The 13,339-nt window shown below is 39.3% G+C and overlaps 1 long non-coding RNA gene across 1 annotated transcript; it reads left to right on the forward strand.

The window, feature by feature from the left end:
- The first annotated feature begins 3,531 nt into the window (after positions 1-3,531).
- Positions 3,532-6,595, forward strand: LOC119525148. Its single transcript, XR_005214930.1, has 3 exons — positions 3,532-3,845; positions 4,630-6,142; positions 6,347-6,595. It is a non-coding gene; the product is annotated as an uncharacterized LOC119525148 (long non-coding RNA).
- The last annotated feature ends 6,744 nt before the right edge of the window (positions 6,596-13,339 follow it).

The following is a 13,339-nucleotide window of genomic DNA, read 5'->3' on the forward strand; positions in this document are numbered from 1 at the left end:
AGTATCTGGTTTCCCTGAGGGTGTGTCTTAGAAAATTGCTCCACCCTTTGATGCCTTGGGTCACTGTGCTTTTCTGCCCAGCAGGTGACGCCTGTTAGCCTATAATTCTTGACTGGTGTGAGGAGGTATGGCCAGTGTTCCCCCAGGCTCTGGGGTCTGGTTCTGAATGGAAAGGGCCCCACCCCTTTCCTCCTAGAGAAGACAGACCCCTCAGGTGGAGGTCATTAGCATTTCAATGGTCTCGCTCTCTGCTTGTGGTGTCTCCACCCTTCCCAGAGTCACAGCCCTGGAAACTGAAAATGACTGGGGCTTTCTCCACTGAGCCAAAAAAGAAACAGATAGTCCCTTCAGACCCAGTCCAAGGCAACCCTCCGGCTCTCCCAGGTCAGTCGTCACCCAAAGCCTCTGTCTGTTTTTTGGGGCTGCGTACCTGTAGTGAGCAGTTCACACTTACTACTTAAAACCCCAGTTGGAGCTCAGCTGAGCTGTATTCGCTTGCTGGGAGAGAGCTCTGTGGCACCACGCAGCTCTGCAGCTCAGGCTATGGGGGAGGGGGTCTCCTGACCTGGTTCCGCAGGTTTTACTTATAGATTTTATGCTGTGTTCTCGGGCATTCCTCCCAAATCAGGCTGGTGTATGATGAATGGATGGTCTCGTTTGTCCCCCCGCAGTTATTCTGGATTATTTATTAGTTGTTTCTGGTTTTTTGTAGTTGTTCCAGGGGGACTACTTAGCTTCCACTCTTCCGTATGCCGCCATCTTGCCCAAGTCCTCTCTCCCTCATTTTTGAAGGAAAGTTTTGTTGGATATAGAATTTTTTGCTGTCCAGGCATTTTATTTTCTTGATTATTTATTCTGGAGGTTGTTTTCTCTCTATTGCCTAGATTTTTATTATCACTTGGCCTCAATATCTATCTTTTCTTTGTCTCTCTCACCAACCAGTTGTCAGATTATCTTTGCCCCCAACTTTTCCCCTGTTGTAGTTTGCTAATGCTTCTGAAATGCAAAACACCAGAGATGGATTGGCTTTTCTAAAAGGGGGTTTATTTGGTTACACAGTTACAATCTTAAGGTCATAAAGTGTCCAAGGTAACACATCAGCAATTGGGTAGCTTCACTGGAGGATGGCCAATGGTGTCCGGAAAACCTCTGTTAGCTGGAAAGGCACATGCTGGTGTCTGCTCCAAAGTTCTGGTTTCAAAATAGCTTTCTCCCAGAATGCTCCACTCTAGGCTTCTACTCCTCAAAAATGTCACTGTTAGTTGCACTTGGGGTATTTGTCCTCTCTTAGTTTCTCCAGAGCAAAAGTCTGCTTTCAACAGCCATCTTCAAACTGTCTCTCATCTGCAGCTTCTGTGCTTTCTTCAAAGTGTCCCTCTTGGCTGTAGCTCCTCTTCAATACATCACTCACAGCTGCACTGAGTTCCTTCTGTTTGTCAGCTCATTTATATGGCTCCACTCATCAAGCACCTCCATGGAGAATATCCAGAGTCATCACCCACAGTTGCGTGGGGTGCATCTCCACAGAAACACTCAAAGAATTACAATCTAATCAACACTGATAATGTCTGCCCACACAAGATTACATCAAAGATAATGGCATTTGGGGCGCACAATATATTCAAACTGGCACACTCCCAAACACCAGACACCCACAACATTCTGCTTCTGGGGGTAGGCACTCAGTACCACAGCAAGGTCTCTGTGTGTGGGTAAAATAAGCCTGGTGGCTCCTACCGGTGCTTCATTTTTCAGCAACCAGTGAACCCTGGTTTTGTTTTAGAGCACTGCTGTTACCATTGGGTCATCCATATTTCTCAGTTTTAAGCTGCTTAACCTATTTAACAGCGCTGGTTTCCCATGCAGGGGTTGTAGACCAGCTCCAGTGGGCCTGGGATAAGGTTTGAAGTTTTGAGAAGTCCTGAAATTCCCTTGCACTTTCTGGTCTTCCCACCAGGTTGTGCTGTTTGGAGGCTTAATCATTCTCAGAAGGTGTTTTCCTTCTGGGTCCAAGACTGCATCTGGCTGGGTGGGGCTGGATTATCTTCTGGAGGCCCAGCTGCATCTGACCAGGTGGAGTTGAATTACCTCTTGGAGCCCTGGCTGTGTCAGACCAGGCAGGGCTGAATTACCTCTTGGATCCCAGGCTGTGTCTTATTGGGTGGGGCTGAAGCTGTGGGGTTCTTGTGCCCTCACTTTGCAGGCAAAATCTGACTCAATATGGGGCTGTGTCTCTACTTGCTTGTGGCAAGGGATTCTCCACAGCTGCCACAGTTTTCTGCCACCTCCCAGGCAAGGATGGGCCACCAGCTACTGTTTTGCTCAAGGGTGGGAGAAGGACTTTCAGACCCAGGACTGGAAACAGTCTCTGCCTACATTTTCTCAGACTCTTCATCTCTTCCTGATCTGTGCCTTGAAATGTCCTGCCCTATCCCTTGGATCTCCAAACAGTGGGGATCTGTCTCACTGCTGTGAGAGATTTTATAGTCTGTGACCATGGTGAGAGGTGGAAGGAATCCTGTCTGATGTTTCTGTGCTGTTTCTGCACTGCATGAGACCAAGTGAGAGGGAGGGGATAGGACCAGCTGGTCTGGAATGGAGTTTTTCTACCTGATATTTTTCTTTTTCTTCAATTAGGCATTTCTAGGGTCCTTCTCCAGGCTATATCCTCCTTCCAAAGTTATGAGCAGGTCAGGGTTATTCACCTTTTCTGCTGAGTATCTGGGGAGAAGTTTTCAGTAGCTGTTTACATCACTATGTTGATGACATCACACCTCTCTCTATTGCTTTTTAATTCTCTAGTTTTTTTTATTTCTGCTCTAATCTTTGTTATTTCTTTCCTTCTACATGCATTGGGTTTACTTTGTTGTTCTTTTCTAGGTCCTCCAGGTGTGCAGTTAGATCTTCAACTTTAGCTCTTTCTTCTTTTTCAATGTAAGCATTTAGAGCTATAAATTTACCTCTCAGCACTGCCTTCATTGCATCCCATTAGTTTTGATATTATGTGCTCTCATTTTCATTCTCCTCAAGATATTTACTGAAATTTATTCCTTGGACCATTCATTATTTAGCAGTGTTATTTAACATGCACTTTTTTTTTTTTTTTTTATTTTCTAGTTCTCTGTCTCTTATTGATTTCCAGCTTCATTCCATTGTGGTCAGAGAAGATGCATTGTATAATTTCAATCTTTTTAATTATATTGGGACTTGTTTTCTGACCCCCAACTTGTGGTCTATCCTGGAGAAGATATATGTGCATTTGAGAAGAGTATCTATACTGCTGTTTAGGAGGGCATTATTCTGTATATGTCTGTTAGGTTCAGTTCTTTATCATATTGTTCAAGTTTTCTGTTTCTTTATTGATCTTCTTTCTAGATGTTCTATCTGTTTATGAAAGCATTGTATTGAAGTCTCCAATTATTATTGTGTAGGTGTCTATTTCTCCCTTCTGATTTGCAAGCATGTGCTTTATGTATTTTGGGGCACGGTGTTTAGGTAAATACTTATTTTTTAAACAACACACACATTTTATTTAGATTGAAATAAACTGTACAAAATTGATTTTCTTCACCAAAAATAATAGCAATATTTTGTGTATTATTCCTGGATAAACCACAAAACACTTATTTTTGTAGGCTTTCCAGGTTCTGCTTATAAATCAAGATGAGGCAGTAGATATAGTCATGGAAATAGAAGAAATCAGGCAAATCAGTTGTCAGTATCCATGACCTCTGATTCTGTCTTGAACATGAAACAGAAATGTTCAACACATAGCTACTAAAAAGCTTATGAAGGCATAGGCTCAATAAAGGAATGTAAACATCAACAACCAGATGCAGAAAAAGGTATTCACACTTTAACTGTAACTTGTTCCTTTAGTTTCATTTGATAAAGACAAAATCTGTTCTGAAATCCTTGCTAGGTGAGCTCAGTTTCTCTCAATCTCTGATAATTCCCTTAACTGCCCAATACAAACTTTAACAATGTACTTAAAAGTCCTTCTAGTTAAATGTAAATAGTGAAACACATTGCAACATTTTACAAAATGCATTCCTTCCTTCCGCAACTCATCAAAATATATTTCTTCAAAGTACTGATAACCAGACTGACCTGACAATTGGAGCCACAATAATGATTAATATGTCTAAAATGACTTAACTAAAATAATTCCAGAGTGCCATTATTGGAGAGCACACAGGAATGAAACATGGCACTTTCAATGCTATCTTCTGGAAGAACAGAAGGGTCTTCAAAGCATGAGGGTTCAAATGGGCGCCCTTTAAATAGGTAGATTATTAATAACACATGTATTCAATAGGAGACCTATAGGCAAAGATAGTCAGAGATTAAGCAGCCTACATACACCTTACAGCTTTTCCTCCAAATGTAAGAGAAAAACCTATTTTAAAAGTCTCTTAAGTATTTTCAATGGTTTCTGAATTACCTGTAGCAAGCTCTGACTTAGTTGTATAGAGCTTGATATATGTGTCCACCATCAAATGCAGATCATGTTTTATGTCAAAATTTGTGTTCAGCAGAGCCAAGTTACTTGACCTTTGGTCTGTCAAAGTGTTCCTCAGGTATGCTTTGAGATGCTTTCATCCATTTTCATAACATTCATTCTCACAGGAAGAATGCATAAGACCTTCAACAAAGCATGAACATCAGGAAGAAATGATGTCAGGCAGATGGAGGGCTTCATAAATGGTGGAAGGAAGCTCTATATGTTTCCCTCTGTGTTTCCACTTAATTCTCAAACAATGAAGCTCAGCTGAGAGTGTGTCAGGATTGAGTAAGTCATTTCTGTACAAGTCAGCATGGTGTTCCTCTGACATATTGAATTTGAGCTGTCCCATGACAGAGGGTACCAGAGATAAGTACTTAAGAGTTTGAGGTGCTGTTCTGAGAATTTATCTTTAAGTTACTGAATAATGTGCTCCAATGTTGGAACACTTAGGGTTTCCTTATAGTAACTCTCAGAGGTTAATTGAGATTCCAGGTTACCTTGCTGAGCTCTGTGGAATTTGCCAGGGAGTTTCATAAGAATATCAAGTTTGGTTGCCTAATTTGTGTCTTCCTCAAACCAAAATTCATGACAAACTTCAATATTTTCCACCACTTCATTAAGTGACTGTGTCACTGCAGTCAAGCTGCTGGCTGCAAAGAAGACATCAGAGGTTTGCCCCTGGAGATTTTTCCCAAAGGTTCTTGTAAAAGACAGGACATTCTTAAGAACAACAATGGTAATAATGAAATCAAAATCTGTTACTGCACTACAGAGTACAAATGCTTGGCCAGCTTTGCAGTTATTCCATCTAACATTTGTGTCACTATTTATACCATCTAAACATAAAACAAGTGCTTGCAGGAGTTCCACTAAAATTTCAAAAGCATCATGACTTCCTGTCCATTGAGAATGTCAAATTTCCTTCAGTTTCAGTGCATTTCTTCATCACTCTGAAAAAGGACTGAAATTATACTCTCAAGTTCTAAAAGCAGTTGCAGTGATCGATGGAAAAAAGAAGAAACTTCCTCAATCATTTCCAATGCAACAGATACTCCCATAACAGGCACTGATTTTGCTAACCACATATTTAAGGCACAGGAAGAGCAGAGTGTATAGATAGTTTGGGGATATTTCTCTAGAAGTCTAGAAGCAACAACTTTCATCTTGGAAGAAAATCCACTGGACACAATGTAAATCTGTCTACAACAGTACTCCATGTTTAGCCCCCACTTCTCAGTTATTGTAGTGTGAAAATTCACAGCCAAAAATTTGGCATCGGCTTCATAAGGCAGGAATCCCACAAATTCCTCTCTCAGGTTATGTGATTCACCCACAAACCTCACCAACACTGGCAGGCGCTCTTCTTCTGCTATGTCAACCAAATCATCAGTGATAATGGAAAAGAAGTGTGAGTCTCCCACTTCCCTGAGAGTTTTCTCGTGAAGGCAGCTCTCACATATCTCTAGCATCTGTTTCTGCTGTGTTTTTGAACAGAACAATGTGTTAACTTCTGTTGTCTCAAAGTGCTTTCTCAGAACATTTTCCCAGAATTTACTCAGCCCTCCAGCAATGCTTGAAAGTTATCAGGAGTAAAGAGACTTTCTGGGAGTTCATCAGCCTCATGCCCATCCAGAGGTATGTTTTGTTTTCCCATAAGAATCAAAATTTCAAAGATTTTAGGTATTCTTTGTTTTCCTTCTCTTCAAGGGTTAAAGGCAAAATATCTTTATCCTGTTCTTCAACCCCTTCTTCTGTATTTGGGTTCTGAACATTGCTGTTGTTTGTTTCTTTATGTTTTTGTTCCTGTTGAGAAGTTTCATCAATGTTTTTCTGTTTCAGTGTCCTGATTTCATCTTCACTCTGGCAGGGTCCCACAGGAAGCTGAAGAAGACTAGGTCAGACTGCGTGCTCCTCCACGTGCCATTGGGGGCAGTGCAGAAGTTCAGCATTGTCGCCCACCCACCGGTGGGCCCAGTACTTCCTTCCCTGCATCCTCAGGGCAGCCCACCATCCCACTGGGGCCAGGGAGGGGAGCCAGGCCAGCCAGCCAGCTTGGCAGGGCTGACCATATACATATTTTTAATTGTTATTTCTTCTTGGTGGATTGACACTTTTATTAATATATCACTATATATCCTTCTTTGTCTCTTTTCATTGCTTTTGACTTAAAGTCAATTTTTCCAATATTAGTATAGCTACCCCAGCTTTACTCTGGTTACTAATTGCATAGATTTTTTTTTCCTTCTTTTCACTTTCAACCTGCTTGTGCTTTTGTGTCTGTTCTGGTTTGCTGAAGCTGCCATTATGCAAAATACCAGAAATACATTGACTTTTATAAAGGGGATTTATTAGGTTACAAATTTACAGTTCTAAGGCCATAAAAGTGTCCAAACTAAGGCATCAGACAAAGGATACCTTGACTGAGGAAAGACCAATAGTATCCGGAACACCTGTGTCAGCTGGGAAGGCATGTGGCTGGCATCTGCTTTTCCTTTGCTCCCAGGTTGCATTTCAAAATGACTTTCTCCAAAATGTCCCTGGGCTTCTGTCTCTCTTAGCTTCTCTCAGCTATCTGCTTGGTTCTCCTGGGGCATTTCTCTTTAAGCATCTGGAGGCCCTCTCTTAGTTTCTCTGGGGCAAACTCTGGGTTTCATCTCTTAGCTTAGCATCTCTAAATGTCCCTCTGTCTAGGTCTCTGATCATCTCCAAGCATCTGGATCCGTGTCAGCTCACAGATTCTCTCCACAGTGTCTCCCTTAAAAGACTCCAGTGACCTAATTAAGATACACCTGGAATGGACAGGGCCTTATTACCATGGAAATAATTTAATCAAAGTTCTCACCCACAGTTGGGTGAGTCTCATCTCCATGGAAACACTCAATGGAAAGTTTCCACCCAACAAGATTTGATTAAAAGATCTTGGCTCATCTGGAATCCATAATAATTTCAAACTGGCACAGTGTTTAAGGTGACTCTGTTGTAAACATCAAATAGATAGTGCTTTTTCATCCATTCTGTCAATCTCTTTCTTTCGATTAAGGAGTTGAATCTGTTAACATTCAGTATTATTACTGTAAAGGCAGTACTTACTTCAGCAATTTTGTCCTTGATTTTTATATGTCATATATTTTTTGTCTCTGTTTTATTTCAGCCTCTATTCCTGTATAGTTGATTTTTTGTGATGTATTGATCTCTTTCTCATTTTCTTTTCTGTATATTTTTAAATACTTTATTTTTCATTTTTCATTACTTTGGGGTTTTTTATTAAATAACCTAAGTCTCTAACCTACTAATTTGAAAAGATACCAACTTATCTTCAATAACATACATATTCTCTGCTCCCATATCACTCAGTTTCCCATTCATATTGTTTTTGGGCTACGTTACCTCTTTATATTTTGTATGTCCATTATCAAGAAATACAGTTATTTCTTATTCAATTATATACCCATAGGAATTAAACAGGATACAGTACTACTGGGTTTTGCACTTACTCATTTACCTACCTTACTGAATCTTCATTTCTTCACATTGACCACAGTCTCCTGTCCTTTTCTTTCAACCAGAAGAATTCCCTTTAGCAATTCTTTCAGGGCAGGTCTTTTGGTAATGAACCCTCTAAGTTTCTATTTATCTGTGAATGTTTTAAACTTCCCTGTATTTTAAGGTTGCCAGATAAAGAATTTTTGGCTGGCAGTTTTTTCCTTGTATGTGATTGTTCTAGTTTGCTAATGCTGCCAGAAAGCAAAACACCAGAAATGGATTGGCTTTTATAAAAGGGGGCTTATTTGGTTACACAGTTACAATTGTAAGGCCATAAATTGTCCATCAACAAAGGGTACCTTCGCTGGAGAAAAGCCGTTGGTATCCAGAAAACCTCTGTTGTCTGGGAAGGCATGTGGCTGGCATCTGCTTGCTCCCAGGTTGTTTCAAAATGGTACTCTCCAAAATGTCTGCATCAGCTTCCAATGGCCATCTTCAAAATATCTGTCTCACTTAAAAGGCTTCAACTGATTGTATTAAATCCAGCTGACTGCATTCTCTCATTGTGGAAGACATTCCCTTCATTGGCATCATCAGTCACAGCTGCAGACAATTGACTGATGATTTAACAAACCAGCCTTCTGGTTTATCAAGCAGCCACAAACATCCTCACAGCAACAGTTAGGCTAGTGCTTGCTTCACCAGACACTTGGGTGCCATCACCTGGCCAAGTTGACACATGAAACTAACCTTCACAGTGATGAATCAATTTTGTCTTTCTGCTTTCAGAATTCTCTCTTTATCTTTGGCATTTGGCAATCTGATCAGTGTGTCTCACAGTAGATCTTTCAGCATTTATCCTGCTTGAAGTGTGTGGCACTTCTTGCACACGTATATTTATGTCTTCCATAAGACTTGGGAAGTTTTCAGCCATTATTTCCTCAAATATTCTTTCTGTCCCCTTTCTCTTCCCTTCTCCTTCTGGGAAACCCATGACTTGTAATTGTACACTTCATGATGTCCTCAAGTCACTTAAACTCTGCTCAATTTTTTATATTATTTCCTCTGTTCTTCTGACTATATGGTTTCAATTGTCCTTTTTTCTAGTTCACTGTTTCTTTCTTGTTTCTGTTCAAATCTGCTGTTACATCTGTAGTGTATATTTTCAGCTTTTTTTTTTTTAACAATTGCTGTATGCATTAATACTGATATTCATATCTGCCAAGCTCTAGCTCTGTTTCAGGTGTCACATAGATATCCAATGTTCCAAAGACCAATCAGGTTATACACTAAGAGATCAACATTTCAGAGTTTGGAAGTAGCCATTATAATTCAGGAATAGATTTGAATGCTGTTAGAGCTTACAATCTAGGGACCATTACAATAATCATTTCCCTATTAGGCTGTGCTCTAAGATTCAATTCTGAGGTTACACATTGTGGTTAGTCTATATTAGTGAGGCATTATAGTGTTTGACTTGGTTTCTGGCATACTTCACTCAACGTGCTGTCTATCTACAGGATCCATTCTCTTGCATGTCTCATAGCTTCACTCCTTCTTGTAGATGCTCAATATTCCATTGCATGCATATTCAGAACTCACCATTCTGTTTGTCAGTCAGTGTACCCTTAGGCCACTTCCACCCATTGCAAATCATGAATACTGCCTCCATAAACACCAGTGTGCAAGTGTCCATTCATGTATCTGCTCTCAGATATTCCAAATACATACCCCATAATGAGGTTGTAGGACCTTATGGCCCCACATATTTAGCTTCTTCTGGAGCCACCACAGTGACCTCCAGAAAGGTTACACCATTCTGCCTCATCAACAGTAAAAAGGTACATCCCTCTTTCCATGTTTTCTCCAGCACTTTTACCACTATTTCTATTTTTTCCTACAATCTTACAGAGATATATTCACATAACATATAGCCATCCACAGCGTACAGTCAGTTCTTCACAACACCATCATATAGTTGTATATTAATCACCACAGTCAGCACTTGAACATACTGATCATTATGAAAAAGTGTTTTTTTTTTTTGGTGAATAATAAAAAAGATAAAAACAAAAATGAAAATGTCATACCCAACAATATCATAGTAAGGACAAAAAACAATACCACTACCAAGAATCCCATATCCCACCCTTATATCCCCCTCTCATACACATTTAACTTTGGTATATTGCCTTTGTTACATTTAATAGAAGCATATTACAATCTTACTGTTGACCATAGACTTCAGTTTGCTTTGATTATGTTTCTTCCCAAATACCATCCCCTTTTCAACACCCTTCATGGTTGACATTCATTTGTTCTCCCACATGTGAGAACATTTTCATATTTGTACATTTAGCAACAGTCATTGACCACTCCAGTTTTTGCCAAGTTATAGAGTACCAGTCTTCATCATCTATCTTTTCCTCTGGTGTCATACATTCCCCTATCCCACCTCTTTCAGCTTTACTCACAGACGTCTTTGTTCCATGTACTTACAATATGGTGCTACCATTACACAGTATTATGGTATCTATTTCTGGATCTATACTATCAATCCTGCTGAACATATCTGTAGTCCTTCAGCATCAAATGCCTGATCTCTATCCTCTTTCTATCTCTTGGTAGCCTGTGTTATTAGCTTTTAAATCTCAAAGTTTGCTCATTAGTTTTATTTCATATTAATGAGACCATACAGTATTTGTCCTTTTGTTTCTGGCTAACTTCACTCAACATAATGTCCTCAAGGTTCATCCACATTATTATATGTTCCATGTCTTTCTTCTGTCAAACAGCTGCATAATATTCCATCATGTGTATATACCACAGTTTGTTTATCCGCTCATCAGTTGATGGATATTTGGGCTGCTTCCATCTCTTGACAATCATGCATAATGCTGCAATAAATATTGGTTTACAAATGTCTGTTTGTGTCTTACCTCTCAGCTCCTTTGAGTATATACCTACCAATGGAATAGCTGGGTCATATGGCAGTCTTTACTTAGCTGCCTGAGGAACCTCCATACTGTCCTCCAGAGTGGTTGCACCAGTCTACATTCCCACCAGCAATGAAAAAGTTTGCCTCTTTCTCCACATACTCTCCAACACTTGTCATTTTTTTTTTTTTTTTGATAATGGCTATTCTGATAGGTGTGAGATGATATCTCATTGTAGTTTTGATTTGCATTTCCCTAATAGTCAGAGAAGTTGAGCATTTTTTCCTGTTTTTGAGCCAGTTGTATTTCCTCTTCAGAAAAGTGTCTGTCCATGTCTTTTGCCCATTTTTTAATTGGGTTGTTTGTCTTTCTGTTGTTGAGTTGTAGGATTGCTTTATGTATTCAGAATATTAAACCCCTATCTGATATGTGGTTTCCAAATATTGTCTCCCATTGTGTAGGCTGCCTTTTTACTCTTCTAACAAAATCCTTTGATGTACAAAAGTGTTTGATTTTGAGGAGATCCTATGTGTCTATTTGTTCTTTGGTTGCTTGGGCTTTGGGTGTAAGGTCTAGGAAAGCACCTCATATCACAAGATCTATAAGATAGTGCCCTATGTTTTCTTCTAAGAGTCTTATGGTCTTAGCACTTATGTTTAGGTCCTTGATCCAATTAGAGTTAATTTTTGTATAAGGTGTGAGGTAGGAGTTCTCTTTCATTCTTTTGGAAATGGATATCCAGTTCTCCAAACATCATTTATTGAAGAGGCTGCTCTGTCCCAGTTGCCTTGGTTTGACTGCCTTATCAAAGATCAGTTGTCTGTAGATGCAAGGGTCTGTTTCTGAACACTCAATTAGATTCCATTGGTTAGTATCTCTTTCCTTATGCCAGTATCATGCTGTTCTGAGCACTGTAGCTTTGTAATATGCTTCAAAGTCAGGTAGTGTGAGACCTCCCACTTTGCTCCTGTTTCTCAAGATATTTTTGGCTGTTGGGGGCACCTTGCCCTTCCAAATAAATTTGATTATTATTTTTTCTATTTCTGCAAAGTAAATTGTTAGGATTTTAATTGGTATTGCAATGAATGTATAAACTGGTTTAGGTAGAGTTGATATCTTAATTATATTTAGTCTTCCAGTCCATGAACATGGTATGTTCTTCTATTTTTTTAGGTCCTGTTTAGTTTCTTTTACCAGTTTCTTGTAATTTTCTTTCTATAGTTCTTATGTGGTCTTTGTTAAGTTTATTCCTAAATACTTGATTCATTTGGTTGCTATTTTAAATGGATTTTTAAAAATTTCTTCCTCTTGTTGCACATTACCTGTGGATAAGAACACTGCAGATTTTTGCATGTTGATCTTGTAGCCTGCCACTTTGCTGTATTCATTGATTAGCTCTAATCACTCTGCTGTAGATTTTTCTGGATTTTCTACATATAGAATCATGTTATCTGCAAGGAGTGAAAGTTTTACTTCTTCCTCTCCAATTTGGATGACTTTTGTTTCTTTTCCTTGCCTGATTGCTCTAGCTAGAACTTCCAGCACAATGTTGAATAACACTGGTGACAGTGGGCATCCCTGTCTTGATCCAGATCTTAGAGGGAGAGCTTCCAGTCTCTCCCCATTGAGTATGATGTTAACAGTGGGTTTTTCATATATTGCCTTTATCACATTGAAAAAGTTCCCTTCTATTCCTATCCTTTGAAGTGTTTTCATCAGGAAAGGATGTTGAATTTTGTCAAATGCCTTTTCTGCATTGATCAAGATGATCATGTGGTTCTTTTGCTTTGATTTATTGATGTGGTGTATTACATTAATTGATTTTCTTATGTTAAATCAGCCTTGCATACCTAGAATAAACCCCATTTGGTCGTGGTGTATAATTTTTTTAATGTGCTGCTGAATTCGATTTGTGAGTATTTTGTTGAGGATTTTTGCATCTATATGCATTAAAGAGATTGGTCTATAATTTTCTTTTTTGTAGTATCTTTGTCTGATTTTGGTATTACGGTGATGTTTGCTTCATAGAATGAATTGGGTAGTTTTCCCTCCTCTTCAATTTTTTTTGAAGAGTTTGAGCTGGATTGGCATTATTTCTTTCTTAAATGCTTGGTAGAATTCACATGTGAAGCCATCTGTCCCGGGCTTTTCTCTTTTGGGAGCTTTTTTATGACTGACTCAATCTCTTTGCTTGTGATTGGTTTGTTGAGGTCCTCTATTTCCTCTTGGGTCAAGGATGGTTGTTTATACTGTTCTAGGAAGTTGTGCAATTTCATGTAAATTTTCCAGTTTATTAGCATATAGTTGTTTATGGTATCTTCTCATTATCTCCTTTATTTCTGCAGGGTCAGTAGTTTGTTTCCTTTCCTTTTTCTGATTGCATTTACTCACATCTGCTCTCTCTCTCTCTCTG

The sequence above is a fragment of the Choloepus didactylus genome (assembly GCF_015220235.1).
Source record: "Choloepus didactylus isolate mChoDid1 chromosome 24 unlocalized genomic scaffold, mChoDid1.pri SUPER_24_unloc1, whole genome shotgun sequence".
Classification (NCBI taxonomy): domain Eukaryota; kingdom Metazoa; phylum Chordata; class Mammalia; order Pilosa; family Megalonychidae; genus Choloepus; species Choloepus didactylus.